Source organism: Zalophus californianus, chromosome 7, assembly GCF_009762305.2.
Source record: "Zalophus californianus isolate mZalCal1 chromosome 7, mZalCal1.pri.v2, whole genome shotgun sequence".
NCBI classification, from domain to species: Eukaryota; Metazoa; Chordata; class Mammalia; order Carnivora; family Otariidae; genus Zalophus; species Zalophus californianus.
In genome coordinates, this window is record NC_045601.1 from 132357309 (window position 1) to 132369628 (window position 12320).

At 41.0% G+C, this 12320-nt stretch overlaps 1 protein-coding gene across 4 annotated transcripts in view; it reads left to right on the plus strand.

The window, feature by feature from the left end:
* Positions 1-12320, plus strand: part of PHACTR1 (phosphatase and actin regulator 1) — a 551155-nt gene that overhangs the window by 198037 nt on the left and 340798 nt on the right. The gene's annotated exons all lie outside the window — the stretch shown is intronic.

The window sequence follows — 12320 nt, forward strand, 5'->3', positions numbered from 1 at the left end:
GTCTATGAACCTAGGCTGCCAGGCAAATTGACTCTGAGCTCTCACTGTGTCCCAGAGGAACTTACAGTATCAAAAATTGCATGCCAATTTTAGCGCCCAAAGTCCCCAGACCCTCTTGCAACAAACCCAAGAGCCGTATGCCAGTCAGGCACCGGGCAGCTTAGAACTTGGTAAGACTGATCAAACACGATCAGCTCCCGCTGGGAGGCCATATCGCCCCAGGAAATATCTGAATGCTTAAGACGGCTCTCAGATCCTGTCAGGAGCTCCCAGGTGACTCCAGATCCGCTCCGCGTGCCCTCAGGTGCAAGGGAAGTCCTAAGAGGTGGAAGTCTTTTCTTTTTCCCTCCAGGAAGAAAAGTTCATAATACCCCAGGTATCCTTAATAACATTTCACTCTTAGCAAATGGGAAGCGTTCACAGAGGTGACATGTTTGCATCCTACGCATTTTGACACTCTTAGGGTGTTGTTCCTGAGAATATCTGGAACTTCCCAGTAAACTCTGAAGACAACCTGATTCTGCTGAATGGTCTGAGACATCTTGTTATGTCCTTCCTCGATTTGTGCTAGTTCCCCTCCACTTCTGCTCCCTCCGTGGCTGCTCCTCTTGCCTGTTCCGCTGACACCTTCGCTCTGCTCGGTCCTTACACTTCGGGAATTTTAAGGACTCCATTCTTGGTCTTTCTTGCCCCCGGAAGACTCTGCATGTCTTCCCTGGCGGCTACCGTCAACTACCATATTCGTGCTGGAGGCCTCTGAGTTCCAGATTCCTGTCCCAATCACCTGTTTGATTTCTCCACCCAAACGTCCCACATGCACCTGCCAAGGTGAATTCATTGTCTTTACCACCAAAAGGTGTTCTTACTCCTCCATCTCAATTAGGGCTGCCATCCCCTCAGTTGCTCTGTTAGCTGGTTCCAACTGGGACACAGAAACCTCACCAAGACTGAAAGCTTATAGGAAGCTTAATATAAGAAGTATTAAACTATGCTGGGGGCTAACTATAAAGTTATAAAGAGGGCTCTAAAGGGCAGCCCCGGGCTGAGAAAGAGCGCCCAAGGAAGGACAAATTTGGAAATGGGTCCTGCTCCTCAGGGCTGGCATTCAGGTCTCACTGAGAAGGTATGGTTGCGGTCCCCTGGATGATGGAGGTGTTGGCCAGGTGTCTAGGCACGAGCTCATTGACAGTCAGAGAGGTGAGCCCTGACCCTCTGGAGTTCAGATGAGCCCAGGCTGGTGGGTGGGCACAGAGGGAGTCGGGACCCCACTGTGCATATGAGGTCTGGAGTGTGTTGTGTCTGCATAGGGAGGGCTGCGGCAACAGAGCACCAGGCCACACCAGAGCTACTAGACACGCAGCAAGAGCAGCAAAAAGCGCAACGCAGCACACCAAGCAGGAAGGGAAGCTTCCTATTTCCTGTCTGCCCCTCCAGCGCCCCCTACTGACATGGAAAGGAGGAACGCTTGAAGACTGCAGTTCATTCTGGCAGAGCAGGTCCAGAATTGCGGGAATCCGGGGCTGAAGGGTAATGAATCGATGGCTGGCATGGTTGCCTCCACTAAGCTCCTCACATTTAGTGACCAGATCTTGTTAACCCCTTAGCAGGTCATCTGCAGCATAGAGTACATCCTCTCTCACCCCTACCACTTCTGCCTTGGGTTTATCTTCTTCCCAGCTGTCAGGTGGACTATGGCCGCAGAGTTGTGACTTGTCTTCCTGCCTCCAGTCCCATCACCACACGCTACCAAGTATCTTCCTAAAGTAACAAAATTATCTTTGTTATGCCCTTGCTTAAAAACCTCTGGTGGCTGTCTAATTGGCTGATGCAAGACATTAATAACAGAAAAAGAAAAGTGTGTGGGTGGGGGTGGGATTCTCTGTACTGTCTGCTCATCTTTCTATGAGCCTAAAACTGTTCTAAAAAAAAAATAAAATCTTTTTAACTTTTAAAGGGAAAAACTCCTCTGTGGCTCTCCTTTGCCAACCTCCTTCTCTTGGGATCAGGTTATTCCCAACCTTCATGTCCACATGGCCTCATTTCACTTCTCACCGGGCTGAGTTTCTCACACCAAGCCCCGAATTTTCCACCACTGTCCTCCCAAGCAAGGCATTTCCTTTGTGTGGAATATCCTTCGCTGCTTTCGTCCACCGGAAAATGTCTACCCATCGTGCAAGTCCCAGCTCAGATGCCCGCTTTCAGCGAAACCTTTCCGGATAATCAAACAAGCCAGTTGTTTCTTTCTCTCTGCTCTCATTTTATTTCTTAACACGCAATATTTTAAATTACCCACGTATGTGTCAGGCTTTGTCATCTATTTATAAACCTGTGTAACAAATGTATCGCCACATCTCTGCACCTGAGAGGGCAACGGCATTTAGGGAGTCGGGATACCTGTCTTGCGGGGAGGGGGGAGAATAGATCAAAATAAACATGGCTAGGCATTCTTAGAGACACACCCTTAATGAAAGTATAATGTCGACAATCAGTACATTTACAAGTGCTAACTCAAAATGATTAATAACTAATAAACCTCCGGAGAATTGGCTACTTCTGAGCCTGGGCTCCTGAGTAGAATAAATTGTCAAAGTGATAAACAACTAGTAGGTTTTTTTGCTTTCCACATATCAGCATTGGAGGCTGTTATAGCATGTCACCAATGGTAACTCGGAAGTCCGGATGGCTTCTAGCTAGTTGAAGGATGCTATTACCTTTCACAGCAAAGGAAGCTGAGATCACACCTGTGATTATAATCAGGCTTCCGTTTAATATGAAGTTAGCGTGCCAGGCTTCTAGCTCAGCGCTGCACACGGGTCCTCTTGTTTACAACTCACATTGACTTAATCAATTCCTTCTTCCATGACTGGGGACAGTTCTTCAAATAGTACACCAGTTTACTCTTTTCAGACCAACCTCTCTATTAGTAGGAGCATTGTGGAATGACTTTGCCTCAAAGGGACAGGCAGTGTAGACTGGGGTTTTCGTCAGCCAGTCAATATAACCAGGTGCCATTGGACACGTTGGAGCCTTGTTCCAGACCTATAGCTTTTCAGGCTGACCCTAAGGAGGGACTTAGACCATATCAGAACAACCCAGGGTTATTTTGAGTTTGCTGCCTTTGGTCAACTCCAAGGAGAGAACCACAAATGAAAACCAAGACGGGGACGTTGCCCCTTGGTTTCCACGGTGGAATCTCATGGAGCTGGGCTCAGGAACTCAGAACTCAGGAATTATTCAGAGGTGACTGGCAATCCAGGCACCTCTATTCTGATGGCAGCACTAAAAATAGAATCGAATTTGTTCTTGGTGGTAAGCAAAACCTAACTGTACAAACACCATCCTGCCTTCTAGAACATGAAGCTTTGGCACCACCCATAGTTAGGAATCAAGTCCAATGACAAGAACAGCCTATGTGCTCAGAGCCTTTACTTTGCGGTCTCCCCCTGGACAAACAAAAGCAATGCACAGTGGATCACCTTTATAAATCTCTCCCTACAAGAAGCCACAAAATGGTTTCCTCCAGACAGGACTCACCGGAAGTCTTAGATAGAGGGCTGGCCATTTGGCCCCCATGCAAATCATCTGTAATACTTTCTTCCTCATCAAGGAGCTGTCAAGGAAACTCTAGAACTGGGCTGACATTTTAAAATTCCCATTGTTCCTGCACAGCCCAGAATTCCTTTTCAGGCTATAGCCTCTGTATTCACACACACATATCCATACCTCAGATTGCAAACACAGTTTGTCTTATACATGATTACATCTCCGCTTAGTGGAAGGTGAGCCCAAATTTTGACAGTGCACTTAGAATGGTGTTTGTTGACATTGCTGTTGACATTGTACATAAAATTAGCCTTGCTTTGTGAAAGCTGTCACCGCTCTCTATCATCGTTCCATTTGCGTATAGAGGTTGTCTGGTTGTATTTTCCAATGTCATTCATTTGATGTGATGTCATTCTGAGCATAAAACAATGTGTTATATGTCATAAGTGAGCGTGCTCCCTAAATCTGGACTCCTAGTATAAAATCACTGACCAGTGCCAAAAACCTTCAGAACATGTCGACATGTCATTAAATCTAAAGATAGAAGCAAAAAGAACAATCTTAACCAGAGCCATCTAAGTGGGCCAGGTGTCGGTTTCCGAAGACCATTAGAATTTAATTTGCACCCAGGGTGGAAATGACCATTCTTCCACGTTACTTGAAATTTAACTTTTACCTTTTAGTCATCAGCCAGGAGCTTAAAAAAATTTTTTTTCAAAATGTCTTTGATTCTAAAATGCCACCGTTTTGTAGGGGCTCAACCCTGAATTTTAAGGCAAAAAAGAAACACAACCACATTGGGTGTGTACCTTGCTAAGATAATCTTTATAATCTAGAAGTAGTGTTTTAGACTCAAGGAAATAAGATAAATATTTTACCAGGGTGCCTTACCAAACTTAGAGTTAACTTTCTCACGCACAAAGTGGAGGCTCATTTTATCCACTGCAACCCTTCCCGTGGCTTCTAGCTGATCCATCTGGCGTCCCTCACTGCAGTCACTGAGAAATTCGAAGTCCGGTAAACCATCATTTTATGTGTGCAGCAACAATGCCCTTAAATGTGTACTGTGCTTGAAGTCACTTTTATCTCTGCCAGACTCAGATCTCTTCAAGGAGAGACCCCCAAGTCTTTTGCATATTTTAGTTTTATTCCTGTTCTGTCCCTGACGTCATAGAAGCACGAGGGCACGTAGACCTGGATACCATGCACAATTCCATTTTCACATTGACAAAAATCACTTCCTGACCTCAGCCCCCATTGGCTTTCCCATCTTCAAAACACCATAATAGGTAATAGTTACCTTGAAGGAGAATTTTTAAAAAAGAGAGACAGAGAAATTAACATGGAAATAATTTGCCTGAAACACAGTATTCACTCAAGAAATGTTGACCTTATTTTTGTTACTATTATTGTTAACAGATAAATTCTTGTTAACAGATAAATATCTGCTCAAATGTTGGCTGAAATTTTCCAAATGAACTTAAATTCGTGGTAAACAAATGAAGAGAGAATAAGAGAAAACAAAACTTGTTTCTGCCCCATTTCTAAATTACATGACAATGAATGTATTGAAGCATAAAGCTTTTTATACTCATAAACCAGTAAAAAAAAAAATCCCAATAAGTTGTATTAAGTTCAAAATCCACATTATGAAGGGTGACCTTGAGTATTTCAGGCCATTTGCACTTGTGAAACTTCCGCTGTTCCCTTCGTCCTCAATTTGAGTCACTCGTAGGTTAACAGAGGAGATGAAGAGCTTTTCCAAACCTGTCACCTGAAATAAACTGCCAAGGAGTCTGCATTTGCCAAGATGATAATGTATATTTCTCATTATCTCTTCATTAATGGTAATCCATGCGTTATCAAGCTTTTGTTCTTCCTGTTTCTATTTTCCCTGCCTGGCACTGTAAGGAGGGGCTGAATGTAATGACGAAGTAGATTTGTATCTGCATTATAATTAACTAAAGTTGCAGGGGTGCCTGGGTGGTGCAGTCGGTTAAGTGTCTTACTGTTGATCTCAGCTCAGGTCTTGATCTCAGGGCTGTGTGTTCAAGCCCTGCATTGGGCATGTGCCCAGAGTGGAGCCTACTTAAAAAATAATAATAATAATAATTACCAAGTTGCAGAGTTACAGTGAAAGTAAAGGCCTGTTGTTATACAAGAGTCCCTGAGAATAGGGCCAGGCCAAGGGGAAGTAGGAGCAAAATAAATGGAAGGAGGAAAGTAGCTACAAGATGATGTGCATTCCGGTGGCAAGTTAACTGTTTGGGAGGGAGAAGGAAGGCTTACGCCTTGAAGTCCAAGGGACCCCAAAATAGTATCCCTGATACTAATGGCTAACCATTTTTTAGTAATTAGCTGTGTTTCAAAAGCTGTGCAAAACATTTAATTTATCCTTAAAGACTTTTGTGTTTGATGTTGAGTTTGGCATTCTGAATTTGGTGCTACTAACTAGCGCTGTTTTAGAGACAAGGCTTAGAGAAATGAAGGACCTTGTCCAAGGTCCAGAGCCAGGACGAGAGAGGCGGATGAGGTGCCTAGGCTGCAAAATTTGAGGAAGCAATTTTTCTCAGGTTTGTGCGAGTACAGAGCTGACACTGGACAGTGAGGGCCTCCTTAAAATTTGTACCCCAGGTACCTCCTTGCTTTACCCTACTCTCCACCCTGCCAAGATTCCACAACTAAAAAAAAAAAAAAAATGGTCAGGACTCCGCCTGGGTGGCTCAGTCAGTTAAGCATCAGACTCTTGAGTTCAGCTCAGGTCATGATCTCAATGAATTTGGAACTGGAATCCCCGCAATTGGAATTCTGTCTTTGCCTTTTATCCTCAGTAGGACCTCACAGAGGACTCTTCTTGCAAGATCTAGCTTCCTCATTCATTAAATGAGGAAATCTGATTCAAAATCCTCAAAACATTTCATAATTATGTGACTGAAGTATTGAGAGAAATGTTGAGTAAAAGTTTGTAACATTATTTGTCATCTTGTCTTCTTGTACATAGATTAGTACACATTCGATGATGTTGACTCTAGAGACTACTATGCAAACATATTAATGCTATTATATAGGGCAATAAATAAAAATAATAAAAGGTAAATTTTAGGTAAGCATAAGGGACAACATCATAACAATCCATTTATTCAAGAAATATTTGTGGAGCATCATGATATGATGAGTTGAATCTGTATCTCCAGAATCTAAGACCCTGGTGCTGTCTGCTTTGTTACAATCTCTCCCAAGCTACCAAGTGACAGAGTGGAGTCACAGAAAAACCAGGAGGCTTTGGAGATGGCTGAGTGAGGTTCAAATTCTGACTTGGCCACTAACTCTGTGACAGCTGATGGGTATATGTCAACATCTCTGAGCCCCAATACCCATTAGAGCTAACATCACTTCAGAGGGTCCCAGGAGGATTCATGGAGCTTACAAAGATCCTTACACATAGCAGGTGCCCAGTAAACTAGCTACGTACCAGAACTCTGCTCAATGATCAGAGTCAGCAACCACATCCTGGAAAACACTGCAAGCAGGTAGATTTATAGGTTCTGTTCTTCTCTGCCTCAGCCACAACCTCTTGAAGGCTCTCATAGGCAGCATGACCTCAGATCTAAATAGCCTTGCATAGGGGCTTTATTGTAAAAGGAGAGGGTGTCTATATAACCTTCTCACATACGAATTCCCAAACGCACAGCTGGGTGTGTCTCCTGGCATGTCAGCCCTCCCCCCAAACCCAACAAATCTGCACTCTGCCGCCTTGATTCACAGGCAGTAAGAACAGCACGGTAGGGAGAATTTTATACTTGGAATCCAGAGACTAGCATCTGAATCATATAATCTCTTTGAGCTTTTATTTCTTCATCTGTAAAATGGGAATAATGGCATGTGCTGCACTTTGCAAAGTTTTGATTAACTGAGTAAGATAATGTTTTTAAAACACTTGGAAGGCTATGGTGTTGTACAAACATAAAGATCCATTGCAGGATACAGGGCTGGAGCCCAGGGAACATGAAGCAAGAGCACGTGAGTTAGCCTACACGGAGGCAGCATCACTCCTAGATGAGTAAAGCAGAGTTCACACCCTAACATCCGTAACCTGGAAATTATCCGCAGTTCCGCTGAAGTGTACTCTATGCTTTGAGACCAAAAACATATTAAGACGACACTGCCTTGGAAGTTAGGTCCATGGTAATTAAAAGGAATGGCACCTCCTCCTACAGCCCTACCCTGGCCCCAGGGCTCCGCATTGAATGTTGGAGTAAATCAAAAGAACTTTATTCATCTTTAAAATATTTACTGAATATTGCCTACAAGCAACACATGGTGGGAGATTACAAAGATAGAATCAGAAACTGAATCTTCTTTCATAGATCTATTATCCCTGCAGCAAAGAATGTTTAAAGAGAATTCCAGCAGCTCAAAATTTAATGCAAAATGGACTAGGGGTATTCTAAAATTAGAAAAGTTTCGGCGGATCTAAGGTATGATGGACAGGTCCTTATCAAAGGCCATGGACGTGAATCTACTCCAAAATTGGCTCTATTTCAATGATAAATAGTAGGAAAGATGTATGACTAAGGTTTTGCCTTGAAAAATTAATCCATATAAGCTATTTCATCCTATATTTAGCAACATTTAGGATGAAATACCATTATGCGGTAGCTCATAAAACAAACACAAAAAGGAACGTATTACTTAAAATAACTTTGCAACAAGTATTACGATAGCACAATGCAACATCCCGGACATCATATCTGGCTTCTACAGGATGATGCAGAATAGAATCACATTTACAAGATCATATGAAGACCTCCTGCATTTTCCTAATATCATTCTCATGATACCTAAGTATTCCCATGGAAGCATCTATCATGTCATTATCCTGGCCAATTTTTTTTCTTTTCATTCGGTAACCAATCTCTTAGAAACTCACGTTTCACTGGCTTCACAGTTCTCCATCATCATATTCCCTCATTTCCTGAAACCATACATTCCTCGCAAGATCTGCTGTTGTTCTTTACAACTGATTTACATTGTGTTGTCAGAGAACATTATTCATCAGCAAGAAACAGATCTTCAAAGACATGCATAAGATGTCAGATGAAGATGCATAGTAGGAAGAGGTGATATGGTGATGACTTATTTTTATAAGTGGACAGTTTATATGTGACATATTTACCTTATAATGATACTTTGCTTCTCTAAACTACTTTATAAATGTGGGAGTTTGGATAACGAGCAGTCCCTGTCGGTGATTAAAAAAAAAAAGTTCTAAAATAAACTCTCTACATCAAACACTCTAATTTATTCATTCAATCCTGAATGATACGATCACCAAATATAAATTGTTTTTTTTATTTTTTGGCACTCTTTTAGATTATATAAATAATTTGCCCTTCGAGTTAAATTGACCTGTATTATAGATTGTTGAGACTATGTATTCTAGATAATATATGTGTATATGGATAAGCACGTATACACACACACACATATTTTATATAGATATGGATATAACCAGGAAGAGATATAGATGTTGATAGATAGAGAGACAGATAGATAGAGGATAGATAGATAGATGGATAGATGGATGGATGGGTAGATAGATGGATGGATAGATAGATGGATATATAGATGGATGGATAGATAGATGGATAGATAGATAGATGGATGGATAGATAGATGGATAGATGGATGGATGGATAGATAGATGGATAGATAGATGGATGGATAGATAGATGGATAGATAGATAGATGGATGGATAGATAGATGGATAGATATATAGATGGATGGATAGATGGATGGATAGATAGATGGATAGATGGATGGATGGATAGATAGATGGATAGATAGATGGATGGATAGATGGATAGATAGATAGATGGATAGATGGATGGATGGATAGATAGATAGATGGATAGATAGATAGATGGATAGATGGATGGATGGATAGATAGATGGATAGATAGATGGATGGATAGATAGATGGATAGATAGATGGATGGATAGATAGATGGATAGATAGATAGATGGATGGATAGATGGATGGATAGATAGATGGATAGATAGATAGATGGATAGATAGATAGATGGATAGATGGATGGATGGATAGATAGATGGATAGATAGATAGATGGATAGATAGATAGATGGATAGATAGATGGATGGATAGATAGATGGATAGATAGATAGATGGATAGATGGATGGATGGATAGATAGATGGATAGATAGATGGATGGATAGATAGATGGATAGATAGATAGATGGATGGATAGATGGATGGATAGATAGATGGATAGATAGATAGATGGATGGATAGATGGATGGATAGATAGATGGATAGATAGATGGATAGATAGATAGATGGATAGATAGATAGATGGATAGATAGATAGATGGATAGATAGATGGATGGATAGATAGATGGATAGATAGATAGATGGATAGATGGATGGATGGATAGATAGATGGATAGATAGATGGATGGATAGATAGATGGATAGATAGATAGATGGATGGATAGATGGATGGATAGATAGATGGATAGATAGATAGATGGATGGATAGATGGATAGATAGATAGATGGATAGATGGATGGATGGATAGATAGATGGATAGATAGATGGATGGATAGATAGATGGATAGATAGATAGATGGATGGATAGATAGATGGATAGATAGATGGATAGATAGATAGATGGATGGATAGATGGATGGATAGATGGATAGATAGATAGATGGATGGATAGATGGATGGATAGATAGATGGATAGATAGATGGATGGATAGATAGATGGATAGATAGATAGATGGATAGATGGATGGATAGATAGATGGATGGATAGATAGATGGATAGATAGATGGATGGATAGATAGATGGATAGATAGATAGATAGGCTGAGATACAGGTATGGGGCTAGGTGTATGGATATGAGCTGTGAGCTGTTATATGGGTGTGAGGATAGAGATAGAGATAAACGTGTGTGTGAATGTAGACACACATAACCAACATGCGTAGATTCACAACTGTATTTAGGTTATTTAAAAACCATATACAAATAAAAATACAAGTTCTATTATTGGTTTTATTTTGTGTTTCAATAAGCAACCACACCAAACTGTTCAATCTCCCATTAGCACTGATTTGCCAAGCTTCTGACAATGCACTAATTTCCATGAATTTTTATTTTTTTATTTTTTTATTTTTATTTTTTTTTTAGATTTTTTTTTATTTATTTGACAGAGAGAGACACAGTGAGAGAGGGAACACAAGCAGGGGGAGTGGGAGAGGGAGAAGCAGGCTTCCCGCGGAGCAGGGAGCCCGATGCGGGGGTCGATCCCAGAACCCTGGGATCATGACCTGAGCCGAAGGCAGACGCTTAACGACTGAGCCACCCAGGCGCCCCTTCCATGAATTTTTAATGAGATATAAAGACAGATGAAAATTCTTAAATCATAGTAAGTAATCATATTTTGCAGTTGCTTACGCTCATTTAGGCCCATCTTAAAAATGCCTAAGTGCTTTTTCCTATGATTTGTATCTCAAGTTGATGAACATAATGGAAATAGACGTTTTCAAGTCATTTCTTTTTGCATTACCCTTCAATACGTACCATTTCTGATGGAGATCATGTGTGAGCAGCTCATTATGCTAGCATGGATTGTTTCTCTGGTTTTGGTCCTCTTTCAGATCCATCACCTAAATTGCCTGTTTATCTTGGCATATGCTTTCCTGGAAGTAGCTGTTAATACAGATGTATCGCAGCTGCCTTTTATACTTTTATACAGTCAAATATCTCATAGGGCATTTGTGATGCAAATTTCAAGCACGAAGAGCTCCCAATAACTGTGTCACCTTTTACTGAGGGCTCAACTGACCTGTTGATACAACACAATTAAGTTGTGATACCGGCCATAGGTTGAAAGTTTCTCTACTGTCTTTTTCCTCTAAATTATAAATGTATTTGAGTAAATACGACAAGAGCCAATTAACTAATCAACAAGTACTGAGAGCCTGTGAGTTGCTCAAGAGTATGGGGAGACCAGTACAGGAGGTAGTAACTCCCCGAGAAGTATATAAATGTAAACAAAATGAAATTAATACCTATTACTGTGTTGCATGCTGTGTGGGATGAACAGTCCTCCAAGTCAACAGTTCTTAGTGTTCTGAACCCTGTAGATTGTCTCATTAGGGGTATGAACTCTGTCAAATGCCATGCATACACACAAAAAAACTTGAATAAAATGTCAAGAACTTCATGTATCTCTAGGTTAGGAACCTCTGTTCTGAGAGAAAAATTCCCACATCCTATAGTCATTCTGAACATCCCACATCTGATGTATCAGATGATGTACATAAAGCTAGCTCCTGGAGTGGAAATTAGCAGATGTGCAATAGATACTGGTACATTTTCCCCACTCCCCTTAATTTTTGGAATTCATATTTTATTTCAAAAGTCCTAGATTTGGCTGATGACTGTTCCCACTAGACCATCACATAAAAATAGCAGCTTATCTTGCAATTGCATTGATATTATAGAAAGCCCAGAACTGAACTCCAAAGGTAAACAAAAATGTCTTGGGGACTCCTCTTTCTTTCCTACCCAAAAAAGGGTCTCCCGTTTCTCTGCCATCCAAAGCAGAAATATATAATCCAGTCCTAGGAGCCTCCCCCTCATATATCTTCAAACCCGTCCTAATGAATCATATACCGTTTTCAGTTCTTCACTGATTTTTTTGAAAAAAAATAGTCTATGTTCCTTCCTCCACTTTCTTCC